Raw genomic sequence first — 17,162 nt, forward strand, 5'->3', positions numbered from 1 at the left:
CCACCTGGCAATTGGCAACCCTAGTAAAAATACGTCAGTGCAGTCTTCACTTCCTCATCCCCAAGCAGCTGCACATCTCCTGTACTCTCTCTCTCTCTCTCTCTCACACACACACACACACACACACATACACACACACACAGAGCAGCCAAAATAAACAGTTTCAATCCCACACTTGTATGGTCTCACTGCTGAAGTTCCAAGTTCTTCAGAATAACACAGGGAAATCAAAGATTCTAGTCAGTGCCGAATTAAACCCTGTGGAGGCCCATAGGCAGTTAAAATCTTGGGGGCTCCCTCACAAATTATTTCAAGACTTGGAGCACCCACCCCGCTGTAGCCTGCAGGCACCGGTGGCTAAAAAGGCAAATGCAATATTGGGCTGTATTAACAGAAGCATAGTGTCCAGATCATGTGAAGTGACAATATTGCTTTGCTCTGTTCTGGTAAGATCTCACCTAGAGTATTGTGTTCAGTTTTGAGCACTACATTTTAAGAAGGATCTAGACAGCTGGAACGGGTCCAGAGGAGGGTGACAAAGATGGTGAGGGGTCTAGAGACCCAAGTCCTATCAAGAAAGGTTGAAGGAGCTGGAGATGTTTAGCCTGGAGAGGAGGCGGCTGAGAGGTGATATGATCACTATCTTAACCTATGAACATATGAAGCTGCCTTATACTGAATCAGACCCCTGGTCCATCAAAGTCAGTATTGTCTTCTCAGACTGGCAGCGGCTCTCCAGGGTCTCAAGCTGAGGATTTTCACACCTATTTGCCTGGACCCTTTTTTGGAGATGCCAGGGATTGAACCTGGGACCTTCTGCTTCCCAAGCAGATGCTCTACCACTGAGCCACCGTTCCTCCCCAAGTACTTGAAGGGCTGTCATATAGAGGATGGTGTGGAATTGTTTTCTGTGGCCCCAGAAGGTAGGACCAGAACCAGTAGGTTGAAATTAAGAAGAAGCATTGCAGATTTATACCCTGCCCTTCTCTCTGAATCAGAGACTCAGAGCGGCTTACAATCTCCCATATTTTCTCTCCCCACAACAGACACCCTGTGAGATGGGTGGGGCTGAGAGGGCTCTCACAGCTGCCCTTTCAAGTACAACCTCTGCCAGAGCTATGTCTGACCCAAGACCATTCCAGCAGCTGCAAGTGGAGGAGTGGAGAATCAAACCCGGTTCTCCCAGATAAGAATCCATGCACTTAACCAGTATACCAAACTGGCCATCAAAAGAGTTTATGGCTCAATATTAGGAAGAACTTCCTGACAGAGCAGTTCCTCAGTAGAACAGGTTTCCTTGGGAGGTGGTGGGCTCTCCTTCCTTGGAGATCTTTAAACACAAGTGGGATTGCCATTTGACAGCAATGCGGATCCTGTGAATTTAGGGGGAGGTATTTGTGAATTTCCTGCATTGTGCAGGGGGTTGGACTAGATGACCTTGGAGGTCCCTTCCAACTCTATGACTGGTAAGGACTGGGAAAGTTATTTTAAAATCTACCATATGCCACATATATGAGAATATGCTTACATTTCATGTTGAAGATGAATAGTTAGCACATAGTGACTAACAAAGAACAGAATTCACAATATTTGGCATGCACTGGAAAGTAAGTGTGGAAGAGAGAGCATCAACCATTTTGTGACTCTTTAACTACCCTGATTGCAACTGCAAGTAGAAATAACCTTCAACAAATATGCATCCTATTTAAAGGTAAGCATGCATACACATTCTATAGGAAGGAGGTGCTCTAAAACTGCACTGAGCATTGGTTCTCATATTGGTATGGGTCACACGTGCCCCATTTCTTGTAAAAGATGCCTCATATTTAGGTGAGAGTATTCTATGTAATACAGGGCACTTTCTATTTGTATTTTAAAACATTTTATCCTACCTTTCCTGCTAAGGCAATCAGTATCATATTTCTAAAGACATCTTACATAAAACCTGTCAGGTGTCAAGACACACACAAAAATTTCATTTAAAATGTCCACAGAAGCAAAACAGTTTTGTCCTTCTGAAGACCAACAGCAATGTGATCTTTATTAGCTCCACAGAGAGCTTATTCCACAGAAGTGGAGCCAGTGCAGAAAAAGTTCATGAGCATCTGGTTGCCAGCTCTGTCACTCTCAGGGAAGGCAACACTAACCAATATGGATCTTAGAAGCACACTGATGGCATGTGGGTTCACAGAGGCTGATGTCTTTCAGATATTCAGCATCACAATGATAACCAGGACTCCTAGCCTTTTAACATGGTCTACTAGTAACTATAAAGCAGGGGTGGCCAAACTTGCTTAACATAAGAGCCACATAGAATAAATGTCAGATGTTTGAGAGCCATAAGACATGAATGTCAGATGTTTGAGAGCTGGAGGAAAGGAAGGAAGGAAGGAAGGAAGGAAGGAAGGAAGGAAGGAAGGAAGGAAGGAAGGAAGGAAGGAAGGAAGGAAGGAAGGAAGGAAGGAAGGAAGGAAGGAACCTTTGAACTAGGTGACAGTCCTCATCTAGGATGCAAGAACAATAGCCACATTATACTTTTTATTAGGTTCAACCCAAATGACTCCCAATATTGCTCAAGCTTTCTCCAGAATTCTTCATCAGTGAACCTCAAAAGCTCACACATTTTTTTGTATCATCTGTTTACTTGTTATATCCTGTCTTTCTCCTCAGAAAAGACCTGAAGCAGCTTATATTATTCTCTTCTTCATTTTATCCTTACAACAATCCTGTGAAGTAGGTTAGGCTGAGAATGTGTATGTAATTGAGCCAAGCCAAGGGAACCCAGCAAGCTTCCATGGCAGAGCAGAGATTTGAACCCAGACCTCCCAGAACCTAGCCTGACACTCTCAACCACTACTCCACACTTGCAGTAAATAAAAATAAAGGAAGGAAGGAAGGAAGGAAGGAAGGAAGGAAGGAAGGAAGGAAGGAAGGAAGGAAGGAAGGAAGGAAGGAAGGAAGGAAGGAAGGAAGGAAGGAAGGAAGGAAGGATGCACAAAGGCAGGAGGTGCTTTCAGCTGCCATGGAGAATATGTGCATTGATGGCGCCAGACTTCCTGGGAGTAAGTCCCATTGAATAGACCAGAGTAGGATTCTGAATAGACCTGCTTAAGACCCGGATTCACTGTCAGCTTAACCTACCTTCACAAGTTGTGAAGATAAAAATGAAGGAGGGAAGAACAACGTTGTGAGTCAGTTTGACTCCCCACTGGGGAGAAAGGCGGCAGGGTGTACATATATTACAGTAATGATTGGGGGGAAAGTAACAGTGCTGAATTAGGGCCGCTGTCAGGGAGGTGGAGTTCTCTGGGAAAGACAACTGATCTCCAGAATTTACCCAGAGTAAATAGCCACTTTCAAGGGTGGATCTAGGGATCCATTCAGCTCCACCCTGCCCGAGGCACAGCCCCCAGTCTCCAGGAATTTCCTAAACTGGAACTAGTAAACCTACTAGGGTTTACTCCCAAATGAATGGGGGGGGGAATAGGATTGCTTCCTGCTGAACTCCAGACTGAGCATTTTAAGTCCTGAGCCTCCCACTTTTTATTTTGCAATGTCAGCCTTTCATGCCTAATTTTAGCATTTCCTGTTGCCCCATTGGTTGCTAATGAAATATTACCAGGCAGGCTAGACTGGCCCTTTTTCATGATTGTTTAAGTCCAACTCGGCCATCCTCACACCCCAATGAGGCTCAAAGAAGAGCGCTGAGCCCAAGGAATGGGTGCATTCCATGGGCCCCCCTAAGTTTCCCTTTCACACTGCGAGGGAGCCAGCAGCTGCCGAAGGAAGCAAAGGGAAGGAGGGGTCCAGGATGGTGAAAGCAGCCGGCTGTTCCTTCCCACAACACATGAAAGGAACCTGCTGCTGGTGAGCTCATGCACCCACACATCCGTGCCATGCCAGGTGCTGGGTCCTAGTGCTCCTCCGACACCTTTCCGTCTCTCCACGCCTTTCCAAACAAGTGCCAATGCCTATACATACCACTCCACCAAGGGGGCTGCCTAAAACCATGAGCAGGAGGGGGAAGCAGGATCGAGGGCAGGGCAGGTTGGCTGGGGCAGGTCACGGTGAGCTGCCTTCTGGAAAGGCGGCGGCAGGCTGGGCTGCTTTCTTCCCCCTGCTTACTCTCCACCTCTCACCCCCCTCTCAGACACACAGAGGAATGCACACAGGGAAGGAGGCCACCGGGTGCTGTTGCAGGGGTGGCAAGGAGCTCTGCTCAGCTGGAGGAAGAGGTGCGAGGAACACCCCAGCTATAAAAACTAGGGGGAGGAGGGAGATGGCCCGGTTACAAAGACCTGGGTACTATAGGCAAGCGCCTAGTTTGCCTAATGGTTAATCCGGCTCTGGTTTTAGTTTACCCTTTACTATGTCAACGACCTCAGAAAAGACTGTAAAACAAATGGAGGGTCTGGGCTGCTTTCACAGCTACTGCTCACCCTGTCCCCTGTCAGCCTGGCCTCTACAGATTTAAAGGCACGCACACCATCTAAAAAGTAAGCCTTTCCAAGCATCTTCTTAAGCCTTCCAAAAAGGAAAGGCACGGGGAGGCTTTTGAGGCAGGGCTTCCCACCCCCACCCCCACATCAGCCAGCTGACTTGGGATGGGAAGGAGCCTGCAAAATCAGGAGATCCTCCACTGGAACCTGGGAATTGGCAAGCTAACTCACTGAAAATATTGAGACAGTGTGCGACTGCAATAAAAAAGGCCAACTCTATGCTGGGAACTATAAGGAAGGAAATTGAAAACAAACCAGCCAATATCATAATGCCCCTGTATAAATCGCTGATGTGGCCTCATTTGGTGTACTGTGTACAATTCTGGTCACCGCACCTCAAAAAAAATATTATAGCATTGGAAAAAGTGCAGAAAAGGGCAACTAGAATGATTAAAGGGTTGGAACACTTTCCCTATGAAGAAAGGTTAGCACTTGGGGCTCTAGCTTGGAGAAACGTCGACTGAGGGGAGACATGATAGAAGTTTACAAGATTATGCATGGGATAGAGAATGTAGCGAAAGAAGTACTTTTCTCCCTTTTTCTGACCTGGAAACTCCAGCTGAACTAGAATGCAGCAGTGTGAGTCCTCATGGGACCCTGCACACCACACACATCCGTCTCATGCTTCATGAGCTGCACTGGCTTCCAGTGGAGTACCGCTTCAGGTTAGAGTTGCCAGCAGGTCCAACTTGAGAAATGTCTGGGGACTTTAAGGATGGAGCCAGGAGCAAGTTTGTGAGAAGCATAATTGAACTCCAGAGGAAGTTCTGGCCATCACATTTAAAGGGACCACATTCCTTTTAAAAGCCTTCCTTTCATAGGAAATAATGGAGGACAGGGGTACCTTCTTTTGGGGCTCATAGAACTTTTTGACACTTGGGTGGGTTCAGGAGAGGTACCAGGTGTTATGCAAAACATTTGGTGCATCTGCCTCAAAAAACAGCCCCCCAAAGCTCCAGAGACCCATGGATTTATTCTCCATTATACCCTATGATGACCAGTCTCTAAAGGGTATAATGGAGTGCCCAGCAGACATTCAAACCCCCTCTCCCCCACTTTCTGATAACCTTGAAGCATGGGGAGACCTCCAAACTGAGGGATCCTCTGCCACCAACTGGGGATTAGGAACCCTAGATCAGGTTCGAGGTTATGGTACAAACCTTTAAGGCCCTATACAGTCAGGGACCACATTTCTTCTGGACTACCTCTCCTGGTATATCCACCAAAGGGCACTACGTTCTGCTGATAATCTGACTGGTAGTATTATTTTTATGATTTTAACCTTTTATTGCATTTTTATGAGTATTTTGATGTACACCACTTTGAGCCCTGTTCTACAGGGGAGGGCAGTTTAAAAATGCAATGAAATAAATATATTGGAGACCAGAACATTGACAAATGTAACACTAAGAGTACTCATGGCAGCCCAATAAATATTGGGAACTCCACCACCACCACCAATAGAGCCTTGGCTAGTATTGAACTGTATAACCTGGTAGACATAATTTTAAATGAATGTTTAATGTTAATTTTGTTTAAATTATATTTTATCTATGCTAACCCATTTTAAGCACAACCATAGGGCTGATTTTAAAAATGTAGATTATTATGCTTTACTATGAATTGCATAATTAAAATAATACTTAACAAATTTGTTAGTCTTTAAGATGCCACAAGACTCATTTTTGTTATTGTTGTAGCAATTATTCCAAAAGGTGCTGGGCCTATTGGCTCCCCCTAGATGAGATGGAGAACTGACCAGGGTTAAGGCACCAGGCAAATAATGGTTGTCACAATCATATAAGCTGCTGCTGTTTCAGATGGAGCTTCTTTCTATCCTGCCTGTTTCAGATGGAGCTTCTTTCTATCCTGCCTAGCAGCCATTATGGAGAAGCAGCTGCCTTTAGAGCAGAAGAGGAGATCTGGGGAAGGGTAGGGACAACCTTGACTACTCAAGTCAACTGTCTCTGATGTCCTTGCTCACCAAATCTAGTTAAAAGAACTGTGGTTCTCTGGCATTTTTATTTTTATTTGGAGTGTGTGTATCATATAATATTGGATTCTTATTTGTTGATAACTCTCTATTTGTCCCCTCCAAGCACCTGACATCTTCATGGTGATATGAGAAGAAAAAAGCTAGAGCTTTAAAGCTCTTGCAACAAAGTCATGTGATATACATGACTGATGGTAATAATAAAACACTTTGGTCCAAAGTGTATCTCTATTTTCATTTTTGCATTTTCAGAAACTGGACAGCCTGTGTAATTTGAATGAGAGCTCTCCTGTCATGTCCTCTTTGCTTGACAGATTTCAGCTCAATATGCTATAAAACAGAATTCTGGAATTTATTGCAACAATATAATAGTATTGCAACAATATAAAATTAATAAAATAATTTCTTTCATTTTGATCATGTTGCAAACAAAGGTGTATTGTACCTCCCATTTTCACTTATCAGCTTCCTCCTTTTTAAAAAAAAATCTCAGTATGAAATATTTCAGACATATTGATTGAGAACGATTTAGCTTGCAAAATTAAAAGTTCCTTCTACATTTGCACAGCATTAACAAAATTACAGTGGCAAACCACCTTTGTTTGGAAAGCGCAAGTTAACAGAGCAAAAAACAACTTTTAAAAACTAAAAATGATCGGCATGCATTGAAATAACGCCAGCTTGTTACGGAGTAACCATACGGAAATATCTAGGTGTAATTGGCTCCTTCAGACATGGAGCATTATACTTTCATGTTATCAAGGCATGCCTTTAGGTACTGTATTATGTAGGTACTGTATTATTTAGGTACTATATTATGATTTTAAATACTTAATCCACTTGTCAAATGCTTGTACAAACTGTGGTGAGTTATATCATACTAACTTTCATCAGAACATTTCTGTTTTTTCTCTATTCTTAAAACTAGATGCTGTATATGCATATATGTTGCCCGCACACCAATGGATTTTTAAGGTTCTAACAAAAAAGCTTCCATATACATAACACGTTTCTCACATCAGAAACGTTTCTCACATTACTTGGTTTAAACATAGTGACAAGCTAGACTTCCCAATCCCCAGGTCCCTGTAGGGGATCCCCCGGTTTTACAGGCTTCCCCTCGCCCCCAGCCAGCTGGCCAGCGGGGGGAAGCCCTGCCCCACAGTCACATAAGAACATAAGAGAAGCCATGTTGGATCAGGCCAATGATCCCTACATATTCAGCAAGTCATCTGCTAGATTTGTACTGGTTTGGAATTCAATTGTTCTGTGGGAGAAGTTTCTGCAGTTCTCTTGCCATGAACTGAACGCTATTTGGTGATATTTAGGGTTTATGGTATCAAGTAACCTCTGCAAGATGTAAATTTAACATTTATTTAAAGTTTATTTTAAATGTTAGACTAGGCTTCCCAAACCTCCCGCCCTGGCGGGGGACTCCAGGTTTTCCAGCCTCTTCCCCCGCTCCCCAAAAAAATGGAAGCGGGGGGAGGAGGGGGAAAACGGCGCCAAGGCTCAGGCTGAGGTGAAGGAGGAGGCAGCCAGTGGCCCGTCCGCGCCGCCACCAACTGGCCCTCGACGGCGCTCCGGGGCAGCCTCCCCTCCCCTCCCTTCCCCTCGGGGCTGCAGCGGCGCATGGCCTTGACTGGTGGCTGCTCCGCTGCTGGGGAGGTAAGTGGTCGCGCTGGCTCTCCGCCACGCCGGGGCAGCCTCCCCTCCCTTCCCCTCGGGGCTGCAGCGGCGCATGGCCTTGACTGGTGGCTGCTGGGGCCGGCGGGGGGCTTCCGATGGCGCGGGCAGCTGCAGGCCGCGGCCTCAGGGCTGCCCGCAGTGCCGCTGGCGCTGGGCCTGGCTGCGGGGCTCCTGCTCTCCGCCACGCTGCCCCACCAGAGAGGTAAGTGGTCGCGCTGGCTCTGGGCCTGGCTGCGGGGCTCTGAGGGGAGGCTGGGGGTTTTAGTAATAGTCTGCTCTTCTCGGGGAGTGGCTGCTGGGGCCGGCGGGGGGCTTCCGACGGTGCAGGCAGCTGCAGGCCGCGGCCTCAGGGCTGCCCGCGGTGCTGCTGGCGCTGGACCTGGCTGCGGGGCTCCTGCTCTCCGCCACGCTGCCCCACCAGAGAGGTAAGTGGTCCTGCTGGCTCTGGGCCTGGCTGTGGGGCTCTGAGGGGAGGCTGGGGGTTTTAGTAATAGTTTGCTCTTCTCGGGGAGTGGCTGCTGGGGCCGGCGGGGGGGCTTCCAATGGCACGGGCGGCTGCTGGCCGCAGCCTCAGGGCTGCCCGCGGTGCCGCTGGTGCTGGGCCTGGCTGCGGGGCTCCTGCTCTCCGCCACGCCGCCCCACCGGAGAGGTAAGTGGTCGTGCTGGCTCTGGGCCTGGCTGCGGGGCTCTGAGGGGAGGCTGGGGGTTTTAGTAATAGTCTGCTCTTCTCAGGGAGTGGCTGCTGGGGCCGGCGGGGGGCTTCCGACGGCGCGGGTGGCTGCTGGCCGCGGCCTCAGGGCTGCCTGTGGTGCCTCTGGCACTGGGCCTGGCTGCGGGGCTCCTCAGGGCTGCCCGCGGTGCCATTGGCTGCGGGGCTCTGAGGGGAGGCTGGGGGTTTTAATAGTAGTCTGCTCTTCTCGGGGAGTAGGAGGGATCTCAGGGCAGACCGGTGCCCTCAGCCCTGTCCGCTTCCCTAATGATGGGGGCCGGTGGGGCTCAACAAGAGCTGAGTAGCCTTTGCTCCCTTAGCTTGGTTGGGGGTGTGAGTGAAGTTCTGAGGAGTGGGCTGGTAAGGAAACCAGTGACTAAGATAAAGATCAATATTGAAATGTAAGCACGTGTGCTGTCCCTTTAAATGTGATGGCCAGAACTCTCTTGGAGTTCAATTATGCTTGTCACACCCTTGTTCCTGGCTCCTCCCCCAATGTCTCCTGGCTCCACCCCCAAAGTCCCCAGATATTTCTTGAATTGGACTTGGCAACCCTATGTTAGACCTTTGTATTTTGTATATTGGTTTATAGCTCATGTTTGGTCTTTTCCTTATTTCAATTAAGAAAAATAAATAAAAATTGTTTGTGAACAAAAATAAGCAACACTTGGCTATAGCTGTGTTTAGCAACTGTTCTAATGGATACTCATGTCTTGACAACACCATCATTATTTGCTGAACTGCTTGTTTTGAACAAGTAACACCTCAAAAATTAACAAGATTTGGAGGGGGGTGTGTAAGCAGTGATGTGTTAAAGTTTCAGGAATTTCGCAAGCCTGTTGAAAAAACTCACCAGGAGCTCTAGGGTGCCTCCCTGGCCCTTAGAAGACCAGGATGCTTGGCACATCTAGGCTGTATGGATGAGCTGCCCTGAAATAGCAACTGAGGACCAGGAGCAGCTGGGTTGCCCTCACTGAGAAAAAGCCTTCTCTCAGCTCCCGCACGCCCTCATTCCTTCAAAAAGTTGCCCATCTCCAGACTTTGCATCCTGAAAAAATCATACACTGCCCATATCATAAATAGAGGCATAAACAAATCACATGAGTGAGGGGGAGAATTGTATTTTTCCCCAAGTGGCATGGATGCTGGAAAAATACAACATGCCTGCAAAAGAAGCAATCGCTTGAAAGAAAACCATCAAGGGATTCTGCAGAGCAAAATCATCCTAAAGCTCCTGATCAAAACAATGCAACCAAGCAATATTCCCTCTAAGAGGCAGAGTCTTGTGAGCAAAAATTCTACGTTGTGAGCTACTGGCATTAAAGTTGTGAGCTACTGCATAAATTATTGTGTTCTGGTGCATTTTTCCTGAGCCAAGTTCAAAAAGTGTGAGCTGGAGGTTCTATTAGGGCATGTCTGAGTTAGTTGAAGGTGTGAAAGAAGAAGTTTGAGCTTTTGACGTATGACTATTCTCTTAGTGAGATCCCGATGAGCAGCCATGTTGGTCTGAAGCAGCAGAACAAAGCAAGAGTCAAGTAGCACCTTTAAGACCAACAAAGTTTTATTCAGAATGTAAGTTTTTGTGTGCTAGAGAAAGTGGGCAGTATGGAAGTTAGTATGAAATATTTCCATGACTGCATACTAATTCACTGCCCACTTTCTCTGTATTTAGGTCTGCTTGCCATTCCATACTTTTGTCTGATGAAGTGTGCTTCTAGCACATGAAAACTTACATTCTGAATAAAACTTTGTTGGTCTTAAAGGTGCAACTTGACTCTCGTTTTATTCTCTTAGTGAGTTATATGTTTATTTGATTGTCTATTTTATGCCTTTGTGCTGAACTACTGAATCTGTTTGAAAAGTCTATCTCTTCAGGACTAAAAACATGTTTAGAAGCAGATGGCACCAGAAGCTAGACATAGGCTAGTATCATACATCTGTCCCTACCAATGTTCCGTCTAAGCCGCAGTCTTGTGAGTAAAAATTAAAGTTGTGAGCTACTGCATAAATTATTGTGCTCAGGGGTCATCCTTCCTGAGCTGACAAAAATGTGTAAGCTGGAGGCTAAAAATCTGTGAGCTAGCTCATGCTAACTCAGTTTAGAGGGAACACTTAGCAGAGGGTTTGTAATATATGTTGATCAGAGGCATTCAACACTACTAGAAAAGGAAGCTAGATGCTCTAAAATCACAAATTTTTTAAAAATGCTCTTATCTACCTTCATTCAGAAGCAAATTCTTATCATTTCTGCTTTTATTTTTACAGCTTCTTGTTTTGTTAGTACTCAGAAAAAATGCAGTCCAGGGAATTGTTAGTTGGATGGATCTGCAGATTCATGCAGAATTTTGGAAGGTGATTGCCTGTAAGTCCCACAAAATAATGAAAATGAGTGAACATCTGAAGCTCCCTTAAATTGAATGAGACCATTGGATCATCCAGTCCAGAACTGCCTACTCTTATTCACAGAAACTGTCCAAAATTTAAGATTTATTCCCTGAGTTCGTTGGAATCCAAAGATAATAAGATCTATCTTGAGTAAAATGACAACTCCTGAAGTAACAGCTTTGACGAAATAGCTCTTGGGCCAAACAAATGTTAATTCTGCTTTGGCCACATTAAATGCTATCTTACCTCTTTTAAAACCACTCTTTCTAAAACCATCCTTTGAAGGATACACTTGGGGAAAACTTTTTGATTCCAAGCGTGCCTCATGGTTTGACAAAGAATGCAGACTGGTTAAGCAGGAATTACAATGGAAGCACAGAGAATTTAAGAGGAACAATATAATTATGACACAGAGAGTTTTTTGGCTTTCAAAAAATACTATAAGAAAAAAACCAGGTTACATAAAACTGAAGAATATGTCTGGATCCTTGTTTGGCTCCAACTAATAGTGGCTGTTAATTTTAATGACAACTCAGCATCCTAGTCTATTATAAACCAGGGCTTTAAAACTCAGAGTTATATTCCCCCTTGCATCTCTGCATAAGATTTGGAAGCATTTTTCAAGAGCTCAATTTCCATCAATAGGAAACATTTTGTCATCAGACTGTTGGTTATAAATGATCACTTACCAAACTGACAAGCTGTTACTCCCTTCGAAAATGAAGATTTAATAGTCTTAGCTCAGGGCAAGACCCTGGTGTTGATCTTAACGAGCTGCTCAAAATTAATCAGGGTTGGTGGGCAGAAATTCTTGCTCCAATGTTTACCCAGATAAACCAGACAGGGGTTATTCCAAAATCATGGAGCCACACAATAATTGTGCCTATTTTTAAAAGGGTTCCCAATCTGACCCTGATTGCTATCAGCCAATCAGTTAATTGTCGTGTTTAGGTAAACTGTGTTCTTATTTGTTGAAGATTCTTGTGGACTGACTAGAGCAGCAGAATATTCTAGGATGGGAATAGATATTGGATTTATTTCCTGAGTCCATCAGAATCCATATGGACTTTCAGCCCTGGATCGTTGTCTGCTTTTATCCAATTTGATTTAAAAATACACATTTTCCAGATGGTATTCTTTATGCAGGGTTCATGGACTTAAAAGGGGTCTTTGATTCTGTATCCTGAACTGGATTGTGAGAGAAGCTGCAAGGTACCTCAATTAATAAAAGGTTACTATGGTTAAATATACTGTTGGCATACTGATGTTACTACCCAGGTTTGTTATGGACAGGAAGTTGAATTGTCTGACTAATTCAGTCTTGAACCTGGTGTTAGATAACATTGCTTGTTGGCTCAATTTCTATTTAATTTATGCTTGAATGATTTGTCAAGTCATTTTGATCAATCCAGTCATCCTCTTTGTCTAGCACACCATAGTATTCCTATTCTGCTGTATGCTGATGATGCAGTTTTGTTATCCCACACTTGTATTGGTTTACAGAGACTGTTAAAGCTTATTTCTGATTACTGTTGTAAAGAAGGTTTGAAAGTAAACTGTCAGAAAGCTTTTTACTTTTTTTAAAGAAACCCTAAAACATATTTTGACTCATGAGGGATGGTGAATTAGAACATGTTAATGAATTTTTTATGTCAGAATTTTATTTGCTTCTAATTTAAACTGGGTTCTACATTAAACAGCTGTGGGAAACAAAACATAACCCTGTATTGGGGGTATTTTGAGTTTCTTTTGAACAAGAAGAAAGAGACCTGTACCAGGGGCTATTTAAATGTAATCTAAAGGTAATCTCTATTATTTTATACGGGGTGGCAATAAGGATTAAGGTGGTCACAAAATCTATTGATTTCCCACTTCTTTGCTTCTTTAGAAAGCTGTTAAATATACCACATTGTATTGCTGATGTGGCTTTGTGCACTTAATTTGGTCAGCCATCATTCAAGGCTAGGGCATGGATTTAGGCATTTAATCTGTGCCTAAAACTCCACTTTTTATAGATGGCTATCTCTATCTGACCTTATTGAAGAAGGGTTCTTATAAATCATCATGGCTTAAGATCACTAACAAGAAATTGTCAGTTATTGGTTGTATTACAGAATCTATCAAGAAACTGGGGTTTCCTGAATCAGTAATTACAATTAAAAATGGATTAGGCAGATTGATTATAATAGTTCTGTTCTTCATGCTTGATGATTTTGTTCATCACATTATTTTGGAATACTTCCTCCTGATTGTCTTTCTCTCTGTACTTATCATCTGACCTCACCTGGTCTTTTTAGGGGTTTTATTGAATATTCATTCAGTGGAGATTATGAGAAGCTGCTTTTTGTATCTTTGCTGCCCTGACAGAATTTGTTCTTGCTCCCTTGAGAAAATAAATACAATATCATATTTTATTGGAATTTCCTCTATATTATAACTTAAGGTATTGTTTTATTCTACCATGGTTGGTGAATTTCTACAACCCTAATCCAAGCAGGGCGGTCCCTTTCCTACTCTCAGATCAAAATCCTAATATAACTTTGGATATTGCAAAGGGTTTTTTACTCCTCTTGTCTTTTGGGAAATACATAGAGAATATAAGTGAAATTTCAGTTTGTTACACTGCTCAAGGCACTGGGCCATAGAACTTTTATTGGACAAAGGAAAGAAATGGTCCAAACTCAGGCATAGGTCTTCTCCAGTCCTGCTGCTCAAGAACCTTTCAGTGGAAAAGCCAAAGATTTGCCAACCTGGGATCTCATGCTTATGAATCAAGTGCCCTACCGTTGCACTATGTCCCCTTCCCTCAAAGCCCTGTAGACCTTGATCTTCAGCTGACTGAGGGATCTCAGGAAGCAAGTGAGTGGCTACATAACCGGAGGTACACATCCTTGAATGTATCTCTAAAACCCACAATGAGCAGCAAGAGTGGATCATTTTGCAAGTTGTTCCATCTTGGGCAAAAGTATTTTGGATGAAAGCTTTTAGACAGCTTGTATGAAACAGATGAGCAGAGAGACACTTCAACAGTCTTACAAATTTAGAAGAGAGAAAAGATAGCAAAAGATCCTGGTAAAACAATATTATATGAACAACATATACATATTTCAGGAACAAAGAGGGACCAAGATCTCAACAGCTGCAGACTTTAAGCAAAGGGTGAAGTATGTAAATATCACAATCTATATTCCATATATTACATGGGCTCATATTAGTTTGTTTTTATTTTACAAAGCCAATTCCAAGATATATTCAAAACTTGATGTGTGGCAGGACTCATCTTTGGAAGACTTGAAATAATACTGAAAATATAATACCTTTGTGCACTTATAAAACACATTTCCCTCACTACTGAGTAACCATAGCCCACTCCAAGAGATCAGTTGTTGAAATCAAGACTTCCAGGTCAAAATATATGGCTTCCTAGCAGCATCCCTTAATCTTAGAAGTTAATCAGTGGCTATATGTTCAAGGCATCAGAAATCTGGGAAATCCACTGTGATATCAGATGTAAGACAGGCTAGAGCACACATTTAATTCTTCGGGAAATAGCACTCTGTATGAATCTTGTTAAATTATAAATAACTTAGGATTTCATCTTTATTCTTCCAAATGGCACATTTAAACTAGTAGAGAGCAGGCTGATGTATTCTGCAGTTTTCAAGGTGACAGTCCTTCAGTACTTCACTTGGGAGCCTGTCTACAGGGCCACTGAGAAGGGGGATTGGGGGTCAACGACATCAGATCCCCTGGGGGACATGGCAGCATTAGAGGGTAGACTCTATAGTGTCACATCCTCACTGAACTCCACCCTTCCCAACAGTCCTGTGGCTAGCAACTTTTTGCTCACGGGGCCCAAGGGGGGCCTGCTATTATATGACTATGTGGAGCTGTCACACTATGCTCATAAATAGCCAATAAATAAATAATAAATACAAGTGGTTTATTGCATAAAATGTTTCAGGGTTATTATTATTGTTACAAATAAAAGTGGTTTACTGCACAATAATATTTCACATTTATTATAATTCATTACAGTAGCAGTCAACTCCAAAGTAAGGTCTGGACTTCCATATATCACAGGGGTAGACAAACTGTGGCTCAGGAGCCACGTATGGCTCTTTCATACATATTGTGTGGCTCTCAAAGCCCACATTGCCCCATTGGCCAACTTGGAGAAGGCATTCTCTCTTTAAAACACTTCCCAAAGTCAACAAAGCTGGCAGCTTGGAGAATGCATTTAAAGTTGCTTTCTTTCCATCCCTCCCCCCAATCTATTTGCCTTCCTTCCTCCCTTCTCTCCCTCACTCCCTCCAGCTCTCAAATATCTGACATTCATGTCTTGTGGCTCTCAAACATAGATGTTTATTGCATGTGGCTCCTACGTTGGCTACCCCTGATATATCATATGCCCCCACATTCAAGGGATTCTTTCCTTCTAGGGAACGTGTGCTGGGTCCTTCTTCAAAGAGCAGTTCTCGTGCCTGTTGCTCAAAAACCAAGTGCCCCCAGGACAATCACTCATGCAGAAACAGAAAATCACTATGCTCTGGCACCTTTAAGACCAACAAAGTATTTTTTTAAATTTTAAAATAATCTTTAACATACACCAAACCAATATGTCAATACCTTGATACAATTTACGAATGACAAATACAAAGGATGATAACAGAATCCAGAGAAACAGATGTGTTACAGAAAAGATATAAAAAAGGAATCTCAGAGACTCAGAGTGGCTCACAATCTCCTGCATCTTACTTTCCCACTGATAGGGGCCTGAGAACAAAAGAAGCAATTGATCTGGCAAATGGTTACTTTTATGGCTTTGAAAGTGTGAACAAATGCTAATTTCAGAGAGACATGATTTGCAGCTGGAATTGGCAATCACCAGAGTTAAAACAATGCCTGTCATTACTCTGCATTGAAAACACACACCAAAAGGAAAATTACTGAAAAGGCTGTGTGAGGGGGCCTGTAAAAAATGCAAGGAGGCCCATCTCCCTCCAGCCCCCTGAGAGCTACGGCGCTGCTCCCCAAGCACTGCCCCAAATCTTCAGGAATTTCTGAAGCCAGAGTTTGCAGCCATAGGGACTCAGAGATGGGTGAGTCATCCAGTTTGTTTTAACACGATACTTGGATTGGATCTGGACAATGAGAAGGGACTGCAGATGGAATTTTCATCTTAGGACCCAAAGTGTCTCTTGGCAGCCTTGCCTGTCGACCTTCCAGATCTCATTGTGCTCACTAGCATTCTGATGATGACATCTGGTTTGGAATCAGAGGAAGCTTCTTAGCCCACAAGTGCTTTCTCAAACTGCAGAGGAAAATTAAACCTGTGGTTAGAATGCAAAAAGAGATTTTTATCATGTGGAAAAGCCCTTAGCAGGAACAATTTCGGTGTTGCTTCAATAATAGAGTACGGGGGAGGAGGGGGAAACTTACAATGAAAATAAACAAAGCAAGCATTACATATTTCCCTAGGCTTCTAGAAAGGGGAGAAACACCAACAGGCTTCCCCACCCACACACATGCATTTCCATAAAATGTTCGTGTGGGATGGCTAGGAGGACTGCCTCCTGCTTAATTGTGCGTCATCATTACACCACAAGAACTCATTGAGATGGGAAGTCTGACTATTGGTTTTTAATTCTGATGTTGTTTTTCATCCTGATTGCTCTTTTGCCTGATGCTAAATTACCTTCCTGCAAATTAAATACAATAAAATTGCTAATAAGCCTATTAGAAGATGCTGACAGTGTGGAATCTGCTAGATGGAGAATGCTAGCTCCCTCCAATGCCTTTTGCACTAAACCTGTATGATAAAATCAATCTATTTGTAAACATGTATAAATGCTTGGATGTAAACAACCAGATCATTCACTACATA

Source organism: Heteronotia binoei, chromosome 3 (assembly GCF_032191835.1).
Source record: "Heteronotia binoei isolate CCM8104 ecotype False Entrance Well chromosome 3, APGP_CSIRO_Hbin_v1, whole genome shotgun sequence".
In the NCBI taxonomy this organism is placed as follows: domain Eukaryota; kingdom Metazoa; phylum Chordata; class Lepidosauria; order Squamata; family Gekkonidae; genus Heteronotia; species Heteronotia binoei.